The sequence below is a fragment of the Lacerta agilis genome, chromosome 11 (assembly GCF_009819535.1).
Source record: "Lacerta agilis isolate rLacAgi1 chromosome 11, rLacAgi1.pri, whole genome shotgun sequence".
NCBI lineage: Eukaryota > Metazoa > Chordata > Lepidosauria > Squamata > Lacertidae > Lacerta > Lacerta agilis.
The window spans coordinates 27356043-27376272 of NC_046322.1; the positions used below are offsets into that span (position 1 = coordinate 27356043).

The 20230-nt window shown below is 40.4% G+C and overlaps 2 long non-coding RNA genes across 2 annotated transcripts in view; one reads left to right on the forward strand and one right to left on the reverse strand.

Annotated features, from left to right (window-relative positions):
• The window catches only part of LOC117055061, a 28746-nt gene that overhangs the window by 7544 nt on the left and 972 nt on the right, over positions 1-20230 (forward strand). The gene's annotated exons all lie outside the window — the stretch shown is intronic.
• On the reverse strand, positions 16815-19225 carry LOC117055060. Its single transcript, XR_004427575.1, has 2 exons — positions 19109-19225; positions 16815-17101 (listed from the first exon to the last, which is right to left on the reverse strand). It is a non-coding gene; the product is annotated as an uncharacterized LOC117055060 (long non-coding RNA).

Sequence of the window (20230 nt, forward strand, 5' to 3'; positions counted from 1 at the left end):
GTTGCTTACCATGGCTGTGGCTGTAACAACAGTGATGGGGGCACCTTTTTTCTTTTTCCTGTTTTAAAAACAAAATTATAGCTACAGTGCCATATTGGCTGTGAGTCCTGGAAGACCTGCAGGCCTTTTTCCACCTGGCCTGGGAGGGTGGGGCCCTGACTGGCTCTAGCTACAGAAGCTGAGGCTGATGAACAGACTCTTGGGCTGGGGTATTGTTTAGGGCAAGCATAGGCAAATTCAGCCCTCCAGATGTTTTGGGACTACAACTTCCATCATCCCTGACCACTGGTCCTGTTAGCCAGGGATAATGGGAGTTGTAGTCCCAAAACATCTGAAGGCCTGAGTTTGCCTATGCCTGGTTTAGGGGATTATGGTGGATGGGTTTGTTGCTGTTATTGTATCCTTATTTAAGATCAGGAATCCCCAACCTGCGGCCCATGGAAGCCGTTGAACCAGTCCATGAGCCACCCCCAAACTGAGCCGCCTGCTTGGCGAGTCCCAGTGCACTGCTCTAAACCAGCACAGTCCAGCACGGGGACTCTCTTCCACGGCTCCAGAAATCACTTCTGCGCATGCCCAGACACTGGAAATTGTGTCTGCGCATGTCTGTGGCACTGGAAATTGCTTCTGCACATGCCCAGACACCCAAAATTGCTTCTGCGCAAGCACCATTGTTGGCATCTGGGCATGCACAGAAGCAATTTCCGGCACTGCAGACATGCGCAGACATGATTTCCGGCGTTGTGCTGCGCTGGTCCAGCCCACAGAGGATCTCCACGGGAGTGATCCAGCCCATACTTGGTAACCCTTGCAGACCCGTTTTAGATCATGTTATGATTTATGTAGAATTTGTTCAATTTGGGTTAAGTACTTTTGATGTTTTGTTGTTTATAACTACTTTTGCTATGTTTGGAATTATGTGGTTGTTTCACATTGTGCGGCGCTTTGAGCATGGTTTTAAGTATGGAAAAGTGTCATACAAATAAAATGATGTATGCATGTAGTTAACAGCCTGTTGTGGGGCTATGTGACACTAGTATCCTGAGAGAGGGGCTTCTTGGGGGCAAGGGACCTGGATAGCGAGAGCTCTGCCAATGCTCTTGCCACAGGTTGTATTAGATTTTTGTTTTCTTGCTTTCAAAAATGACAAAATATCTGACTATTATATCCAAGATAAGTGTGCTACTTCCCCTGAACCATTAAAAAGTTTGGGGAAACAAGCAGCAAGCAACAAGGGAAGAATGAATCTTTCACTTCGGTTTCTCTCAATTTCTTATTTTTCCTGCCTTAATTCAGTTTGTTACATTTCCTCATCACTGTGATTTTTTTAAGCCATTAAAAATCATTAGCATTTTGTGTACATTTCTCCTCATACATTTTTGTATGAAATTTTCCCTAATAATGTATTTTTGTATTATATTTTCACTGAAATATGCATTTGCATGCTCACTTTCCCCTAATATACACTTTTTTGGCTAAGAAGTATATATTTCAAAGGAAAGCTATATTTTGGTTATCATATCGTTTGGGAAAGTACAAGTTAGGTAGATTTGAATTATTAAAATGCTGAACTGAAGCAGAGTTCTCTCCCATCCCTACAAGCAATATGAAATCTCTGCCGCTGCCCCGCCCCCCCATTTGTGAACCAAAGGGCTTACTGATTGCTTCACTAGCACAATGTCACACAACATGTCATTACACCCATACTGCAGGAATTGTTGCTTAGCTTCTACATAACAGGCAGAAATTGTGGGAAACTGCAGTCAAATATAATTATGCATAGATGCTACTCGGTGTATTAAGGGACCAGAGAGGTCAGGACCAGTGGTCAGGGATGATGGGAGTTGTAGTCCAATAACAACTGGAGTCCCAAGTTTGAGAAACACTACCCTAGACTCAGCTAGGTCACACACCCTTACTTCTGTGAGGAAGTGAAGCTGCTTTTCTTTCTTTCTCTCACACTCTTCTCACCATGTGATCCATCAGGACAAATGTGTCTGGTTCAGACCACATGTTTGAACTTTGTGCATTGTGTATTTTGTACACAAGAATAATCTACTTGTGTTCTTCTTGCTGCTGCATAGAACAATGCATGAATCAGACCTTTGGATTTAGTAAGTAAAGCTTTAAAGCTTACTTAACAGTTTATAGTCTGTTCATTGCAAGAGCTCTAAGCAGACTAAACAGGATATACAAAAGGGTTTGACAACCTATATTCCATGCTATGCTGCTAGTTAACTCTGAAAGTGTTTTTAACTCTGCTGGGGGGTCTCTCATGCTGAGGAGTGTGAAAAGCCCTATGTTTTGAATCTAGGTGCCCAGCCAATTCTTTTTGTTAATTCTACATGTGGGTCAGATCTATTTTCCACTTCCAGAGACCAGTCCCACTGATATCAAGGAATTATAGCTGTAGTCTACCTAACTCATGGAACCTTATTTCAAAAATCTTTGTTATTTCCTTTGACATTTTAACCAAGTTTGTCCATCCCAGTGCCCCTCCTGGTGTTTAAAGTTATATCTGTATAACTAAAGTGAATGGGAAGCACCACTTTAAACTTAAGGGTTTGGTGTGACTTTCATTATATCACTTTATAAACAATATCCGATAAGATTTGGTGTTCCATGTAGGTGGATATCTACATGCAACAAATCCCACAGCCTCTTTTTCTAAGTAGAAGCAGCTTCAGGTGGTTGAAGCAGAGAAAAAGCAGGTATGGGAAGAGAAAAGGAAAGTAATTGTTTTTTCTGCCCAATGTTCTTCTCCTCCAAATCGCCACCATGGATTTGGAGAGGAGGGATAAAACAACTGAAGGTGTGACTTGGAGCAGAGAAGTAGTGGGTTGGGAAAGGTTAAGTGCCCCCTTTCTCCTGACACTTCTACTCTCTAAACATCCCCCTCCCAAAGCTACCTTTGCTTAGAAAAAGGGCAAAGCATCCATCAAGGGATCTTTGCACATATCTGTAATGTGTACTTAGGCCTTGAGACTGCAGGGTTTCCTGGTAACTATAATGCTTTTACACCTTGCAGGGATCAGCCTGTGAATGCTGCTACAATTACTTTCTAAAAAGAGAGGTGTCGGGGCTCAAGTATGCTTGGAAGCCACATCCTCAAAACTAAAAATGCTACCCTCAAACCCATATATGTAGGAGGTAGCTGTAGTTACTCTGATGAAAGAGAAAATCACTCTGCACCTTCACAGTGGCACCCTTCTTTATATTTCACATGGTCAAGGCCTGAGGTCCTGGAATTCTTAGCATGTGGCTACTGGGATATACGCTTCTGGTGTGGATGCTAACACTAAAGCACAACACCTGCAGCCATAGAAAACTACTCTAAAGACAAGAGGCTGGTCCTCCAGCACAGAAGAACATCCACTTCCCTGAAAACAGAACAATGGATCTTAAACCACTACAGAAGTAGCCTTTAATAGGTGGGCAAAACCAGACCATTTCCAGATTCCTGACACTTTTATGAAGCCACCCTATGCCTACTGCTCCCTCCCCTTCTCTTTTGCGCCTTTTGTTGGGCAGCAACTGAATGGATGAAATAAATAAGCATACTGAGGTGTGTGGAGGTACAAACCAGGTTGTAAGGAGAAAATGTTACGTGTCATTAAAAGCTTTGAAATCTTTAATTTAAAGAAGAAGCCTCAGGGGAAACCCTCCCTGGAGAGCTGCTGCTCCATATACCGGTACTGAGATGTAGCAGATGGAGATTTTAAACTAGAGCTATCCATGTATTGTTAACTCAAACCTACAAGGAAGGCCTAGAACCAGTTCTCAAGGGGGGGGGGGGTTGTGAACAGTAGAAGGAACATACAACCATGACAGAATCATGATGGTTTCATTCTTTCACTCATTATTCTTTCCTCAGTTTCATTATTAGCAGAAATGAAAAGCTAGGAAAGTGACACAATAACCCAAGCTCACTATAAAAGCCATATATTGCATTATGGTGCAGAAAGGGTAAATTACTGCTACAAGTGCTTGCAGAAATCTAAATTCAGACACATACTCACCATTTGACATTTTCTTCATATGAAAATATGTGGTAAACCCATTTATGCTCCAGGAATTTTAGATGTACTGCTTAATGCTGTTCAAATCATTTTCATATCATAAAAATATTTTGAGTTTGTTTTTTATACATCTATTCCCCCTACTGGCGATATTTATTTTTATTTGGATGTGTAAAAAAAAAAAAGAAAATGTTTTACCAACAGAAAGAGAAAATAGAATCAGGATTGATTTGTTCAAAGTGTTATAATATTCCTTTGTGGGTGCCAGCTACCTTATACAGTCTTGAGAAAAAAATAAAATGTGATGTTCCTAGCATATTCTTGTCCCTGCTCACATTCTCTGCTGTGGTAAATAATCCCCCTCTCAGCCCATCATCTAAATATTTGTCTTAAACCATAGATTCAATCTAGTGCCTTGCATATGATGCTTGAAAATAAGCATATATAATTATACTAAGGGAAATCAGAAAGGTGCACTGGGGAACGTGCTGATTTACACAGGGGAGATTCAAATCCTGCCTCAGCCATGAAATTCACTCAGGAACACTGTTTGTGATATACGTTAAGGCATGGAACTGAAACATGCAACATGTACTCCTAAAAGCACAAATGCTGGTGTTCCACACCTGCCTTTTTACTTGGTAATGGATGTATTTATCATTAAATATTGAGTAACTTGCTATAAAATTTTACAAGTGAAAAGTATAATTTAAATAACAAACTGCACACAAACTTGTGTTTTCAATCTTGTGTGTGATAGGGGTACAGATGGGTAGAGGAATTGGGAAAGCCTTGTTTTATAAGCAAAACTCCACTGGCAATTCTTATGATCCAAACCATTATGTTTTTAGGAGTAACAACGAAGCACCATAGAATCTAAGAGGTGCTGCCCAACATCTGTTTCAGTCTTAAAGGGTGGAAACCTTGGAACCCTTGCTATTGTGACCTATTTAGACCTTGTGGGGCATATTGTACTTAAATAATAAACATATGCATTGGGAGTTGAGGGGAAATCACATTTCAGCTGTTCCATATCTTTGTGCTTTTATCACAGTTAGGAACTGCCTAGAGCTAAGGTGTAGCCTAGCACTCAAAGCTCCTCCACTTGGCAGGTCTGTCTTTTGGGGGAATCCTCAAAATGGTTGCTTCCCAACTGTGGAATTCTCTTCCTCCTGAGTGTGAATATTTATCAGAGGCAACCTAAGGCTTCTGTGTTTTGGCAAGCATGGCCTAAGAGTAAGTTTTGTAATACAGCTGCATCTGTACTATACTACAGGGGTTTTTCCTGTGTAATCTTGAAATCTCTAATAATGATAGGTTGAACTGTGATGTCATAGAATGCTTCTGAAAGTTTTAATTGTTCATTGAATTAATCCAGCCTATGTGTTGGAAGCGACATGGGGAAGGAATCTGAGGACTGTAAAGCGGGAAGAAGATTCATCAGAAGAAAAGCTAAGGGGCAGGGCACTCATAGGCAGAATAGCTGAAGAAAGGGGACAGAACAGGTAGTAGACTGAAAAAATGGGAATATAAGTAAATAGTAGATGAAAGCAAGGCAGAAAGAGTATACAGTTGAAGGAGGAACAAATGAGAAAAGAGACTGCTGAAAAACACTATTTATCCCATTTGTTTAAACTTTGGTAAATCTTAACCATATCATTAATGCTCTGCACATATATTTGTTAGCTATTCCTATTCCAAGGTACCCTTTACAAGGTACCCTATTTACAAGGTACCCTTGTAAAAACAGTTGTAGACACTGTTACTGTTATGCAGATGTCTGAAGTTGTATAAATGATGAAATGTTAATAAATTGGGGGGGGGGGATAGGATTACAAACAGTATATTCAACATTAGCCATTTTCATCAACCTAACAACCTAAAAAATTAATGATTGGGCTTCTATCTTATAGAATTTTTAAAATTTCAGTTTAAAAATATATATAAGCTTTCTTCCCATTCTACTATTGTGACTTACCATACTTTGGTAACCATGAGAATTCATTCCCTGATTTAACACTCAAATCCTTTTTCTCATTTATAATTCTTATGAAAAATTGATTTTCCAGCATTAGGTCATGTGACTAGATCCTAATCACATGAATATTACTGTTAGGTCCTCAGTGCAAGGACCTATCCTCTTTACTATGTAAAATGCCATGCACATTGATGGCACGTATTATTTCTACTACTAATACTAATACTGTACTAATGAATGCTTCTGTTCTGATCTGCATGAGTAACAATTGCTTATAAAAATGTTTAAGAATTGACATATTAATATATTTTTCAAATGAGAGACAAAGGAAGAAATTTTCACTGATGGTGAAACAAGAAACAAATGTTTTTTTCTGTCCTAAAATGGGAGTGCATACTCAGAAATAGCAAACCAGACATATTGCATTTTTGCTAAATACAAGCTCTGAATACCAAACACTGGGAATAAATAATAAGGGAAAGCTTTTGCTTGTATGTCCTGCTTGACAACTTTCAGAGGAATCTTAGCCACCCACTGTTGGAAACAGGATGCTGGCCTACATTGTACCATTGGGACTCTCCTTATGTTCTTACATTCAAATGGATTCTGCAAGGCGGGTCCACTTGTGCATGAAGCTAATCAGATGGCCAGTACTTTCACCCACTTTCACAGTATCAGTCACTTATTTGGGGGATGGGGATGATTCAAAGTATCCCATTCCTATGTCCCCATCAATAGGAGATCATTGCACTTTTACTAAAATACATTTAAGCCTGCCCCTTGTTCTTGATGTGCAATATGGTTGTCAATGAAGAACAGATAGTTGAAGGGAGCCATTCTTAATCAAATTATGTTCCAATGTAGTATTCATTCTGAATTATGGATGTGGGACATTAAAAAATTTTAAACAAAGATTCTGCACAAATGATTGTGCTTACTGCCTGCTACAGTAAGGCAATGCCACTCTAATGTCAGCAGTGTTGCAGGGATATTGACCTTAGTGTTGCGAACAGATATGGCAGCTCAAATGATCAACATGCCAAGGTTCAAATGCAGCATGTTTATAACCAGAGAAAATAAATGATTCCTAGGAGGGAGAGAAAACTTTTTGAGCAGCTGATTGCATTTTATGGACTTAAAATAGCTGATATCAGTGTGCTACACATGGCAGAGAGAAATAACTAATTAACAGGGAATTCCCTATGAAAACATAATTCTAAAGCATTTTGGCTTCACATTTCAACAGATGGACTGCAGAAGATACTAGAGGGGGTAAACCAAGCTGAGCCAACTAAGTGATGGCTTTCTAGCCGAACCAGAAAATATTTTTATTCTTATTTTGACAAATCTGAAAAGAATTCAGAGCCAACATTTCCAAAGATAGGAGCCTGCAGAAAGGCTTCTAAATTCACGCTTCCAAATCCAGGACCCCATGTAAGTGTCTTGATTTCCCCCCAAACATAATGACAAACAGTCCCCATTGATTTCCCCACAGCAGAGAGAATGCTTAGAGACAGGTAATGAAAGGGGGTGAGCCTACCATCCCCAGAAGGCTCTAGGGGAAAACCCTAGTCAGATAGTTAATTTAAGTGAATTGATCATGTGTCCCAAGCATTTGAAGCCAAAATCTTAAGTGAAGGAAAGCAGAACTTTGGCTGTTTCTATGTTAGCATGTAAAGTCTATGAGGTCCAGTGTGTAAAAGGCTGGGTTTGGATCCCGCATCCTCTCCTGATGGAAGACTGTGTCAGTACACACCATGTTCAGTCAGACAGTCATCTGCAAACTGGAGGGTTAGGGACATCTGAATTCTACTACTGAGCAACACCCTTTCCCATCACTATTCTACCTACAACCACTTTTCACTGGATTGCAATACCTAGGTGCAATGCAGGGAAAATTTAATTCCTTTCCATTTCATTGATTTCTATAGTATTTGAACATGCTTAGTTTCCTTGGGATTGTGTCCGCTATTCTTGTAACTCCAGAGTGCCAGATGTAGAACAGAAAATAGATACTGATATAGTGAAAAATAACAAATAAATGAAAATGGAACAATTTTTGAGCCAAAACCAAACTGGATGAGTTTTTCAACTATTTCAGATTACCATTCCAGGTGCCAAAAATAACAAACAAGAAATCACCCATCTATACCAGATTTTATTTTATTAGCTCCAAAGTAAAGCTAGTCTGACTGCACTGCTAATAACACATACCTGTTCCTATGTAATGGATGGAAGTACAGCCCTGCAATTAGTTGATATCTATCCTAGTTCTTCATCACTGGAGCTGGCAGAGTACAGTACATAAAATTGACCTAAAGAGAGAAACAAAGGAGGTGTGTTTTTAACTTTGTGGCTTTGTAAAAGCGCATTCTAGAAGATTACAATGTAGTCTCTACAAAAGCACTCATAAAGCAGTAGTATAATAGGGAGCATTCGAAATCCATATTAGAACAATACCTTTACCAGGCTAACCAAAATATTGCAGAATAGTGTGCAATACTCTATTGCAATCTCTGTCAGCCAAACAGTAATGCACAGTGGGAAGAAAAAACTTTTTTAAGCCATGAAATCTACATATAATCATAGTCTTAGGATGAAATGGGAGAGGTGGTACCAGGCATTCAAATGAGACTGTGCTGGTATATTTGCACATATACCTGCTGGTAACAAGAAGCATAACAATGGCTTGTTCTCCATCTCTTAAAAGATAAGAACTTACTCTAAGCAAGCGACAGAAACAACAAAAAGCCCTGTGACACCTTAAAGGCTAACACATTTATTACAGCATGAGCTTTCATAAACTAGATCCCACTTCTTCAGGTGCACGAAATGCTATCCTCAGTTGGTGTGTGTGTGTGTGTGTGTGTGTGTGTATTATAAGGGGGTTAAAAATGTGAACAGTGGGGTCAAATGTCAATGACATGCAAAAGTGTAGTTGGTGACCATTCAATTACAGCTTAAATGTACACAAAATAAGCACAGTGATCATTTGCAAGTATAGTAGCTATAGAATGATCCTACAGGTACCCAATTCTCAATGGCTTTACAGTCAAACACCAGCACTTTGAATCAGGGCTAGAAGTGAGCCAACATTAACTGCTTAAACCAGGGATGGTAAACCTGTGACTTGCCAGACATTGTTGGACTCCAACTCCTATCAAACCCAACTAGTATGGACAATGGTCATTTGAGTATTTATTTTGATTATTTAATTTTTATACCGCTTAATATACTAAAAATATCTCTACACAGTGTACAAAATATTGAAGCAACAGACAACTTAAACAAAATATTACAAAAATATACACTTACATATAAGAAGTAATACAAAGCTACTAATATATAAAAATCAGTATCAATTCATTTTCCTTTTGACACATCCTCCCTCTCAGCCTCCTCCAGGTTCTCACCCAAGGTCCAAACAAACTCTCAGCTCACCCAAAAAAGTCTCACAATGAGAAGAGTTCCTAGAAACAGCAGACATCATCCTAGTCTCTCACTTGAGACTTGCTTTTTATGGGCAGACCCAAGGTGGGTGCCCACAGCTGTGTCCCATTCAGCTGCACTGTCTACCACCAGTTCCAGGTACAGCAGCTTTATTGAGCTTTCCAGAGGGACCAAAGGATGGCAATAGGGGCCCCCTCCACTTACAGCTCTTTTTCAACCTCTATCCTCTCCTCCTTCTCCCCTAGCTGCTTATTATTCAACACAGGGTCCCCATCCCTAGCTTAAGCACAAACAAGGTGGTTTCCCACTACCTGATCCTAGTTAGCAATCTTGCAGCTATATTCTTGCTGTACAGTAGCCTACTTTACAGCAACTTGCAACACTTTGGAAAACTTCAAAAGCAGTCACATGTATAATGCATTAACTTGGAGAATACCAAAGCAAGGATAACTGATTCTAGGGACACTTGCTAAAGCTGCTGCAAGGCTACTTGTGCTTCTAAAGACAGAGTTGGATCTAGGAGTATCCCCCAACTGCAACCCCATCCAGAATAGGTTTGAATACCACCAGCCCACACAACCAAACTAACCACTAACATAACCTCCACCTTTTCTTATACACTTAATTACCAGTCCCAGGCATTGGTTCAGCATTTTCACCACCTGACCAGAATTAGATGAAATAGAAAAAGCAGGCAGTTCTGTGTCATTCACATATGCTTGACGCCACACTACAAATCTCTTGATGACTTGACTTAGCAGTTTTTACAAAGTTATTGAACAGCAGTCTCATGAAGATGGGGGTTAAGATCAGTTGTCTAGAAATGTTTTTTTTATAATAATTGTTTTCCCCACCAAACTATCTGATTACTTGTAAATGCAGACAGCCCCCAAAATATTAGATTTGGTCCACCTTTCAGGCATTTTCTGTACTCCATTTCAGCAAGTCATGTCTTTCCATCTGTGCTTAGCGTTTCTGATCACCTCCTACAGTCTCAGGGACTAATCCTACAATTTGGCAGAGGCACACACCTCAGGTGGTGGATTTCTGATATACTATGAAAGATCACCTATTTGCCAATTAATAAGTTTATTATATTTGTTTTATACATTTACTACCATAGAGTTATCTTGCCCTCTCCATAGGCTCCTACATCTATGGTTTGAAAAGCTGAGATCTAAAGAACTACTTAAGCTCATACAGCACAGTGGAGTCCTTTATTCCCCTCTTAAACTCCCTACAGTTTCAAAAGAGATTTGCTGTGCAGCATGGTGCGAGGCTAATGTTCAAGAGAAACAAATCTAAAGCCTGCTTGGGTTCATGGAACTAGTTTCACAGTTGTTTAGATCCTGGCCAGTATTGTCCCAACTATGTGACAATGTGAAGAGTTATGCATTACAAAGCTGTGCTGTATACCTGCTAACAGTGAAATACACACAGCTTTCCCACAAACACACCCACACCCCATCTCATGTACAATGCAGAAATACACTGAGGTAAGCCCTGGTGAGCCCAAAGTCTCTAACAAGTCTGAATGACATACACAAGCAACAACAAAAAGGCAATTTGAGCTTCATGTTACAATTTTAGCAAGTAGTCAACACAGTTCTGTAGTAAGTGCACATTATAACTAATATATGAAACAGTCCTAAAATTTGATTAATAGAAAGGCAAGATAGAAGCATCTTAAATAAATAAAATAAGGCAACATTAGTTTTGTTACCATCCTGAACTTGGCCATTGCAGGCTCTGTGACCTGGCTAATCAAGAACCTAGGGACATTGTAAGCTGACCTTTATGAAAAAGAAGTGATGATCTCTGGCACTATTAAACAGTCCTTACAGTATGATCCTATATATGCTTCTTTGGAAGTAAGGCAACAATCCTACACACTCACACTTGGGAATAACTCCTACTGTATCAGTGGGGTATATACTTTTGAGTAGGCATACACAGGCTTGCTCCATAAGTCTCAAAGAGTTAAATGGAGAATTAACTTTGTATTATTCATGTTTAAGATTGCAATGCAATCAAATGAGATCCCCCCCCCTTCTAAGTACACCTAATAGTATAGCCTTTGTCTGTACACTTTCTACAATAGTTTTGTATTATAATGCATGAATAATTTGGGGAGGGTAAGCATGCATGTCTATTTCAAAAAGAATGCATGCACAAACAGTCCCTGGTGTCTGAATCAGGATTTTCCACCAAGCACCCATTTTCTGCTGGAAACAGGTGTGGTTGTTACCTTTTTCATATTTGCAGCTCTGAAGCCACAGGTGTGCACAACAGTATCTTCTGGAAGTAGTATGAGAACAAGCCATATTGGTAGTGGAAAAAAGAGGCCAAAGAACACTTATTAGAAGCATATCTCAACTTTAGAGCTTCCCAAACCACCCAATCACACATACAAAAAAGAGAACACTGCCAAATGCTCAGCAGTAGCTCCATATACCTGTCCATTCACTGTTTACATTTTAATGGAAATTCTTTTCCATCCCTAACACAGTGTGCTTTAGAAGCCAAAAACAAATGCTCCATCAATGGAAGATGAATTTATGTTGACCTTTACCAGGAAAGCACTGTAAGACAGAGCACTTAAGCATTTAGAGTGCAGTACATCTTCACATATTATGCAGCTCCATGGCAATAGGGAAAGTGCTAACCCAGTAAAGTTACCCAGGGGACATAAAATGAAGTATATAAAACTCTCTAGCGGAATGTTATATAATATTCCCAGGTTAGGATTCGCAACTTTTGAATACTTCTTTGTTCCATCTGGAAAGAGGGGAGATTTGTGGATTCAGAATTCAAAATATATATATTTTTAAGTGGCACAAATATAGACTTGCTTTCTTTTAATGCCTAGCTACAAATCGTAAGAGAAAATATTAGTGGTAAAACTGAGCTCATACCCCTTAAGTCTCTATCACCAAAGTAAGTCCATTCATTCAAATAAAACTACAAAGTACAGTATGTGATTTGTAACTTGAGTTTAAACCTAATAATTAAACTGTTTCAAGAGTATGTATTTCCTGCATGAAAAGTTAAATATTACACGTACTGTACTTGAAAACTGCAACCAAACGTTTAACAAGCTATTTAAATATGAATGCGTGCTGAATAATATGAAAAACTCGCCACCCCCAACCAACAATGCGATAGCATCCTCCATCATACCTTAGTGCAGCAGGCTAGCTTAGAAAGCACAAGGTAGCCCCACTCTGCCCTGCCCTTGATAGTTCACCCAACAGGAGTAAACAGTATGTGAACTCCAATCTAACACATATACACATACAGCACACAAAGGCTTGCAACGTACTTCCAATTCTTGTCTCAAGAAGTCACTGTTCAAATGCTAAGGAGTGGCTTATCCAAGGCCACTATTAAACCTGCCCCAAGTTAGATCAAGAAACACAACTGAGAGCCCTTCATAGGTTTGAAATCTGACCTCCAGACCCTTCCTTCATTTTACTCAGTTTCATCTACAAAACCAGTTTCCTAAACCACTTCTTCAGCTGATGAGAAACCTTTAACTGGGCTGCTCACACCCTTACCTGCAATTGGTTGTATTAGCATTATCACTCACTTCCATTTCCTTATTTAGGGATGGGGTACAGTCATGCTGCTGGCCACATGACCCAGAAGCTGTACGCCGGCTCCCTCGGCCATTAAAGTGAGATGAGCACTGGACCTAACGGTCAGGGGTCCCTTTACCTTTTTTACTTTTTAAGAAGTATGGAAATAAAAAGAATAAAATATGTGGAAATAACTAAAACCAAGGCGAATCATTATTTATATAGTTTGTGTGTGTGTGTATAAAGTGAATCCCAAAGTGATGTACAGTATAACTCAATCTCCTTCAAACTTGAGATTTGAATCTTGGCCTAAGGCAATAATTATAAATCCAATTATAATAAACTCACTTTTCTCCCTCCTAACCTAGGTAGAGATTATTTATTTTCTTATGCTGTTTTTCTGGGGGAGGGAACCCTCCTCTTTCTCACGCGGGCTTCCCGATTCTTCCTTTCCACAGGGTCTCTTCTGTTGAGCACCCACCCCTTGGGCTGGATCCAGACTCTGCCTTGCGTCAAAGGATTTGTTAAGACGTTAACCCCAGCCGAGCGCGGGGACGTTAAAAAACGCCGCGACGCAATGATGAATGGGGTTGCTGGGCCGGCATCTTAAAAGCCCAGGCTTTGGCTTCTCTTTTAACTGTTTCAAACTGACAGAGCCATAGATCACACAAACGCGCCCGCTAAAAGGAGAGAGGCATTTGGCCATTTCGCTTAAGAAAATTACGCGTGCACGAGCCTGCTCAGCCTCTCAGCGTCTTCCGAGACGAGGACCAGGCTCTTTTCTCACGCGCACCTGCGTAGGCACATGTGTCAGAAAACGAACCGCGGGATACTAAAAAAGCAGCAGCTCTCAGCTATCGCCGCTCCCCCTCGGCACAAAGCTCGCGGGCTCTACGCACGCCTCCAGCGCTTTTGCAATCATGCCTAGAAGAGGCTGAAGCCCTTGCGCATGCGCATAATTTCCCGTTGTTCGGCGCGCGTGGCCGCGGCTCTTCCTGTTCCCCTCCCCCACCCACCCTCTCTCTCTCTCTCTCTCTCTCTCTCTCTCTCTCTCTCTCTCTCTCTCTCTCTCTCTCTCTCTCTCCCTCTCCTCCTTGTGGAGAAGTTGGCGCGCTGCCCGTTCAGGCATTCAGCGCGAGCTCCTCAGGGATCAGCAAGCAAAGTCACAGTCTGCACAAACAGAGCTTTCAAATTCATAAAATTCATAGGATTTTTCACAAATGAATGAACACAATTTTCTACCAATTTCCTCATTATGCAAATATGCAAAATATCAAATTTAGGCCAATTAGGGTCCTCCACAGTCCCAAATTCACCCGTTTAAGCCATAATTGCAGAAACTATCAAATAATTACGGCCGCTAATTGGAAATATTTGTGACAGATACAACAAATTCTTGCACAAATTACATTTCATTTTAGGAACCACTGCGCGCCACTGAAATTTTATCGAAGTCTAATTTAACTTACATAATGAGTTGAATTGAGTACTTGTTATCAAATTTGAGCAATTCATAGCTCCGTAATGTGGAATGATCAAATAAATTAAAAGGGAATTTATTCAATATTTTTGTTGTGATCCTTTTTTTTCGAAACCATTGCTATTTTGTGGGGAATTTCCTTCCTCCTCTCGCTCCCGCTGCCTGAGGTGGCTGACATCTGTCATAAAAAATTTTTTTTTAAAAAAAACACCCCACCAGCTGCAGTGAGAAGGAGGAGGAGGGAAAGCAAGCAACAGCAGCCGCCGCCGCGAGCCGCCCTGATAGCTGACAGAAGAGGAAGGGCAACATTTCCAGTCATGGTTCCTTCCTCAGCGCTATCATTCTTAGCCCAGAGAGAGAGGCAGCGAGAAATCATAATACAAACATGCTCGACTTTCCTGACGGGAAGGAGGTGGCCGGGAATAAAAAAACACCTCGGGATTTATTTCACTTACACTTCCGGGTGAATGGCGAGAACAACAAGTGTGACTTGTGTGAACGGAATTGTGCTGACACCCTAAGTGCCCTTTTCCCCCGCGAAACTAAAAGGCGCTTCCTCTCAACTGCCTGCTCGATTCGAATTCCATCGCCACCCTTAGCCCACCCTATCCACGTGACTGTTTCTCGCCAATCCGATTTTAGGGTGAAGCCTTCAAACTTAACGCACTTTTTGGGGAGGGAGATTCCCACGGGAGCTATATTCCAGCGTTAAAGATCAGGGTCTTTGGGTGCCTATGAGCGTCTTTGTCTGCCATTGTTTCCCATTCCCATTTCTTGTTCGCCTTATCCCTAGAGTTACAGTTCTAGACACAGGCTTTTAGAGGAAACATTAGTCGTGGCAAGTAAGCCCTACATTTAAACAAAAACAAAAACCACCCCCTTCTAACGGGGTGATATGATATCGATCAGAAAAGGTTTTGTGATGTGTGTCAGGCTCAACCTTCGGCGAGTCTCTCGTTAAGGGACTGCAGCCGAACGCCATTGGTTCTGGTCCCCCCCATGTTGTTTTAAGGCCATCCAATCGATCAGAATAAAATCTTTTTGGCAACCAATCTGGATTAACGCACTTCCAGACAATCTAGTCTTGCGGGATGCCAGTCAAAATTCAAATTTTAAACAGAGGATAACCTGTTTACATTTTGAGGATAACCTGTTTACATTCATGGATTCATCCAGAGAATATGTAGGCCTATACTATACTGTACTGTATGTATATAAAGATGTAATCTTATATATTAGGTAAAAGAGTGTGATTAACCTTTGCACATACACATATGAATTGCTCACCCAGACTGTTATGTCAAAACAGACTTTCACATATACTGTAATGTATGGGTATATATGGAATTACAGTATATGTCTAATAATTGTATATATTAGCAATGTATATTCTTCACAGTGGCCACTATTCAGTAGTGAGCCACACTTTCTTAAACCCCGTGATATTAATGGAATTTCAGTGCATAACACTGTGCTCTGAATTATGGCCAGTTTGTTAGTGCCAATATGATCTATTAAGTACTGACATAACTATATATAATTATATGCAATACATATATTATGTACATTATATACATAATATATGCACTTCCTTAGTCAATGGTCAGGGAGTAGTTTATTATTATTGGCCCATTTTGCAGACAATTCCTTAAATAGGAAAAAAAGTGTAAAGCTCATAATACAATAATGCAATATATGGCACTCTGTATATATGTATACAATGTGTGTGCTTGTGCTATTATATATAACTTGCATTTATCTCTGTATACCCCTGAGTTGCCCTCTCAGGAGAAGGTCAGCTCCCTGGCCAGAGACGTTATTTTTCTTCCTCACCGCCATTCTCACATCCACACACGCACCATTTTTAACTGCCTGTGGCCTCGTTGGCGGATTATAAATGTCTTCTTCTCGCTGTGATTTGTTTAATCCGTGGAAATGGTGCTGGTCCTATGTAAACAAGCCAAGTGCGGAATGAAGGCAGCCACCCATGCGTGGCCAGCCTGCCTATTTGTCAGAAAACCTTCATAAATACTGAGCCGGGGCTGGGCAAGGATGTGATGTCTCCATTTTTGCCAGGAAAGGGCACGAGGAAGACAAAGCGAAGCAGTGCGCCGTGTAACCTTTAAGGGACAGATAGAGTGTTGTGCTGCTCTTCGCCAGAGACTCGCTCGCTCCCCTCCCTCTCCCTCTCTCTCCCTCTCGGTAATTCACCGCCAGCGAGGATGGATGACGGGTTATCCAGAGTATCTAGACCCGTTTCTGCGTGCAGCATGTATGTGTGCAAAGACAAAGTGACGAAGACAGTCCAATAATATCTTCGTCCCTGAACCATTCTGCAATCCAGTTCTAATTGTCTGGCAAGCTGACACGCTCGCATCCAGTTGTGGGGCTTTTGTGGGGTTTGGAGCAGAAAACGTGGCCCATCCAGCCTGGCAGGCGCACCCAGAAAGCGTCGGATCGTTCTATGAAGAAATTCGCCTTTCTTTCTTTCTTTCTTTCTTTTTTCAGAGGTTTACTTTTTCAGTTATCCGTGTTGCTGAACAATACCTTGTTATTTTCTTAGGCTCTGCTTCGCATTGATCCGATCTTGTGTCCGCTGGAGATTTTAAGAGAAACACATATGTGTCTGATCAGAGCAGCAATTACCTCTTGTAATTATTACAGTCCTTATTTATTACAAAAAGTGAGAAAATGTCGAGTATTAAAACGTGAAAGCAGCTATTAATCAAACCTTTACACCTTCTTTAGCTCAGGCGTGATGGTGGGTATTATCATAAATCTACTCTGATAGTAACACAAGAATAATGAGTTCAGTAATGATAGCGATGATGATGATAATGATTTTAACCAACAAAGAATAGTGTAGATTTATTGCTAATAATGTGGTACAGGAACCTCTTCATTAAAAATTACCTATATGTACTCCTCATGGTTGAAGATGAGATTGCCAGAAGTTGTTTGGGTGCGTTATAGCGCTCCAAACAACTGTTAAGGAGCAGAAACTTGAACTAGGCTAGCGAATGATGACCCGGAACTACTTATAATGCCGATTTCTGAAGTAGGCAGCTCGATATACACTGTCCAAAAACGCCCCTAAATAATTCGCCTTAGTTCTTGCCTCTCCACTACCAACCCGCAGCAGGAAAGCTAATTCGGGTGTAACCTCCATACACACACAAACACGTGCGAACGTGTTATGCCCGAGTTAGAATTATTAACAAGATTCATGGAGAACACATACATGAATTTGGCCTTGTTTAGAGAAAGCGAGGCAGAATTGTGAATGACGAAAGACACACTTAGCCCCCAACCCTGCATATGAATACCCACCTCCCAAGCTAAAGGGAAGCAAGTTCTATGCACAAGACTTTAACTAGTCTCTACTTGCTTATGAGAATCTTGGTTTAGCTCAGTCAATTTGAAAATATTTGCATTAAGGGGAGTGAGCAAACACAGCTCTCCCCAAAACTTCAAGGGGGTTCATTTATTACATTTGTTTTGTTTTGTTTTGAGTGGAAGATCGACCTGATTCTGGCGTGGGAGATTTTAGTTTCATTGCCTTTACGGGAAGGACTGTGGTGTAAATGTACTGGGGTTGTATATTGCTGAGTTCGTAGGAATTATTGGCTTCTGTATTTAAGAGGATGGGGGGAGGAAGGCTTGGTGCAAGGAGATGAGGATTAGACAAGCGCGCGGTACAGTTTGAGGATACACACACCTGAGCCATTACAGCGCACAGAATTAATCAGTATTTGGGGACCTAACAGACAATGGGGGCTTGCTGTCATGTCTTCGCCTCGCCACAGAGCAAATGCAAAGGCAAGTCGGCGGCAGCGCCTGCGCTCATGCGCTCCTTCCACTAAAAACAATAAAGGTCATTTTCTACTGAAGACTGACGTGGATGCTCAAACACTCACACAGGCTTTGTGGAGTTTATCCTTATATTTAAAGTTTAAAGTCTTCACGAATTTTATAGGTATTCAGGTAAACGCAATTTCCCCCACCCCACCCCCATTCAGGATATTTGGAAAATAAACTCACTATTGGGTCTGCTGCCACCATAGTTTTATGCATTTCATAAGTCTTAATTTCTCTCATCCCTAGTTTTAAGGAGTTATATCGACATTATTTCACAGGTATTGAATGTTACCCAGTCCTTACACATCGATAGGCCTACGTTTATTTTAGCTAGTTATGTTCCACCACCCATTTAAAGGAGAAGAGATGTGAGTGGTTTGTTTGCTTTTTAAATGATCTTTCTTGTTCTCGAGTTTGTTTGTTTGTTTGTTTGTTTGTTTTATTTGGATATTTTATCGCAAATATGGAGAGAACATTTTTTTTTACAAAACAACATGAGCTAATAAGATGGAATATAAAATAATTTATATATCACCCATTAACAAAACCCTGTTTCTCCAGAATCGCCAAGGGAATAGGCAGAATACCTGGTAGTATGTCACAGAGACTTACAATCATATCATGGTAGAATTAGCGTTTGGAGGAAACTTAAAGGACATCTAGTCTGCCCTACTGCTCAATGCCCACTTACTTGAGGAAATCCAAAAGCCGCTATTACGATATCAATAGTAATTTGGCTATTTACCTCAGCGAAACGTGACTTACTCTCTCTAGCTGCTTGTGTGTATTGCAGGAAGCTGTAGCAGGCAAAGATTCAGGCTTTGTCACGTCTCTGGAAAGAGTGACGAAAAATAACCGCCTCCTCCCCAGTTATACTCCCCTCTCTATTATTTTAAGAAATATCAGCCTTTAAAGTGATAACAAAAATTCCAAGATTGATTCACGATGCGCCCAATATAATACTGACATAATTGCCTTGTGTTACATAATAAACAAAACATCTGTAGCATTATAACCTTGGTGATGAGTTATGAAACCAAGGTATGGGCCAATTAGCTGACTGGTATTTTTTTTTTTTTAAAGTAAGACTCTATAAACATCGGTTTTAAATTGTTCTAATTAGTAACTTGCTCATTAATTAACTTTCTGATTAATTGTGTAGCAATCTAATTTGCAGATGAGGCACTTCAACAGTAATACCTTGTAACTCCTTCGCTTGTCTTTAACATTCTCCAGCATTCAAGGCCGTCTTAGACCGGATGGCCATTCTAGTTACAAGGGAAACGTGATGGTGATGCTTATTTGAATATGGCAGTAAGAACAGGCCAGGGACAAAGCCGTTGCGAAGAAAATGCGCACTCATGGAAAGAGATTCACAACCCAGTGAAGCTGGGATCTACAGTCATTATTATTATACTATCATGATCATCATTATACTAATTGCAGTACATTGTTTTAACTGGATTGTGGGACCCGTCGCAATTTTACAGTACAGTCTATCTGAAACTTTTTGTATTTTTATATTGAACTTAACTTATTGCGTCCACTAATCCAGTTAAGCCAGGTCTTTTGGTCTTGGGCTGCTGTCAAATGTTTAAAAGACTGGTGAGAGCGCTGTAACTGGAGTTACCCAAGCCCATTCCATAAATTATGCCAGTTAGTGTTATGTAACTTTAAAGACCTGATTCTTAATAGATTTACTTGTAAACAAGCCCGATGCACCTAATCGGAACTTACTTTGGAATTGTGTGTTGGGGTCCTTTTTACTAAGTGACTGGGTGTAATGAATCCATTGACAGCCACAAATTAACAAAAAGGAAAAAACAGCACACACCCAACACCAAACTTTTAAGCCAGTGCAATTGAT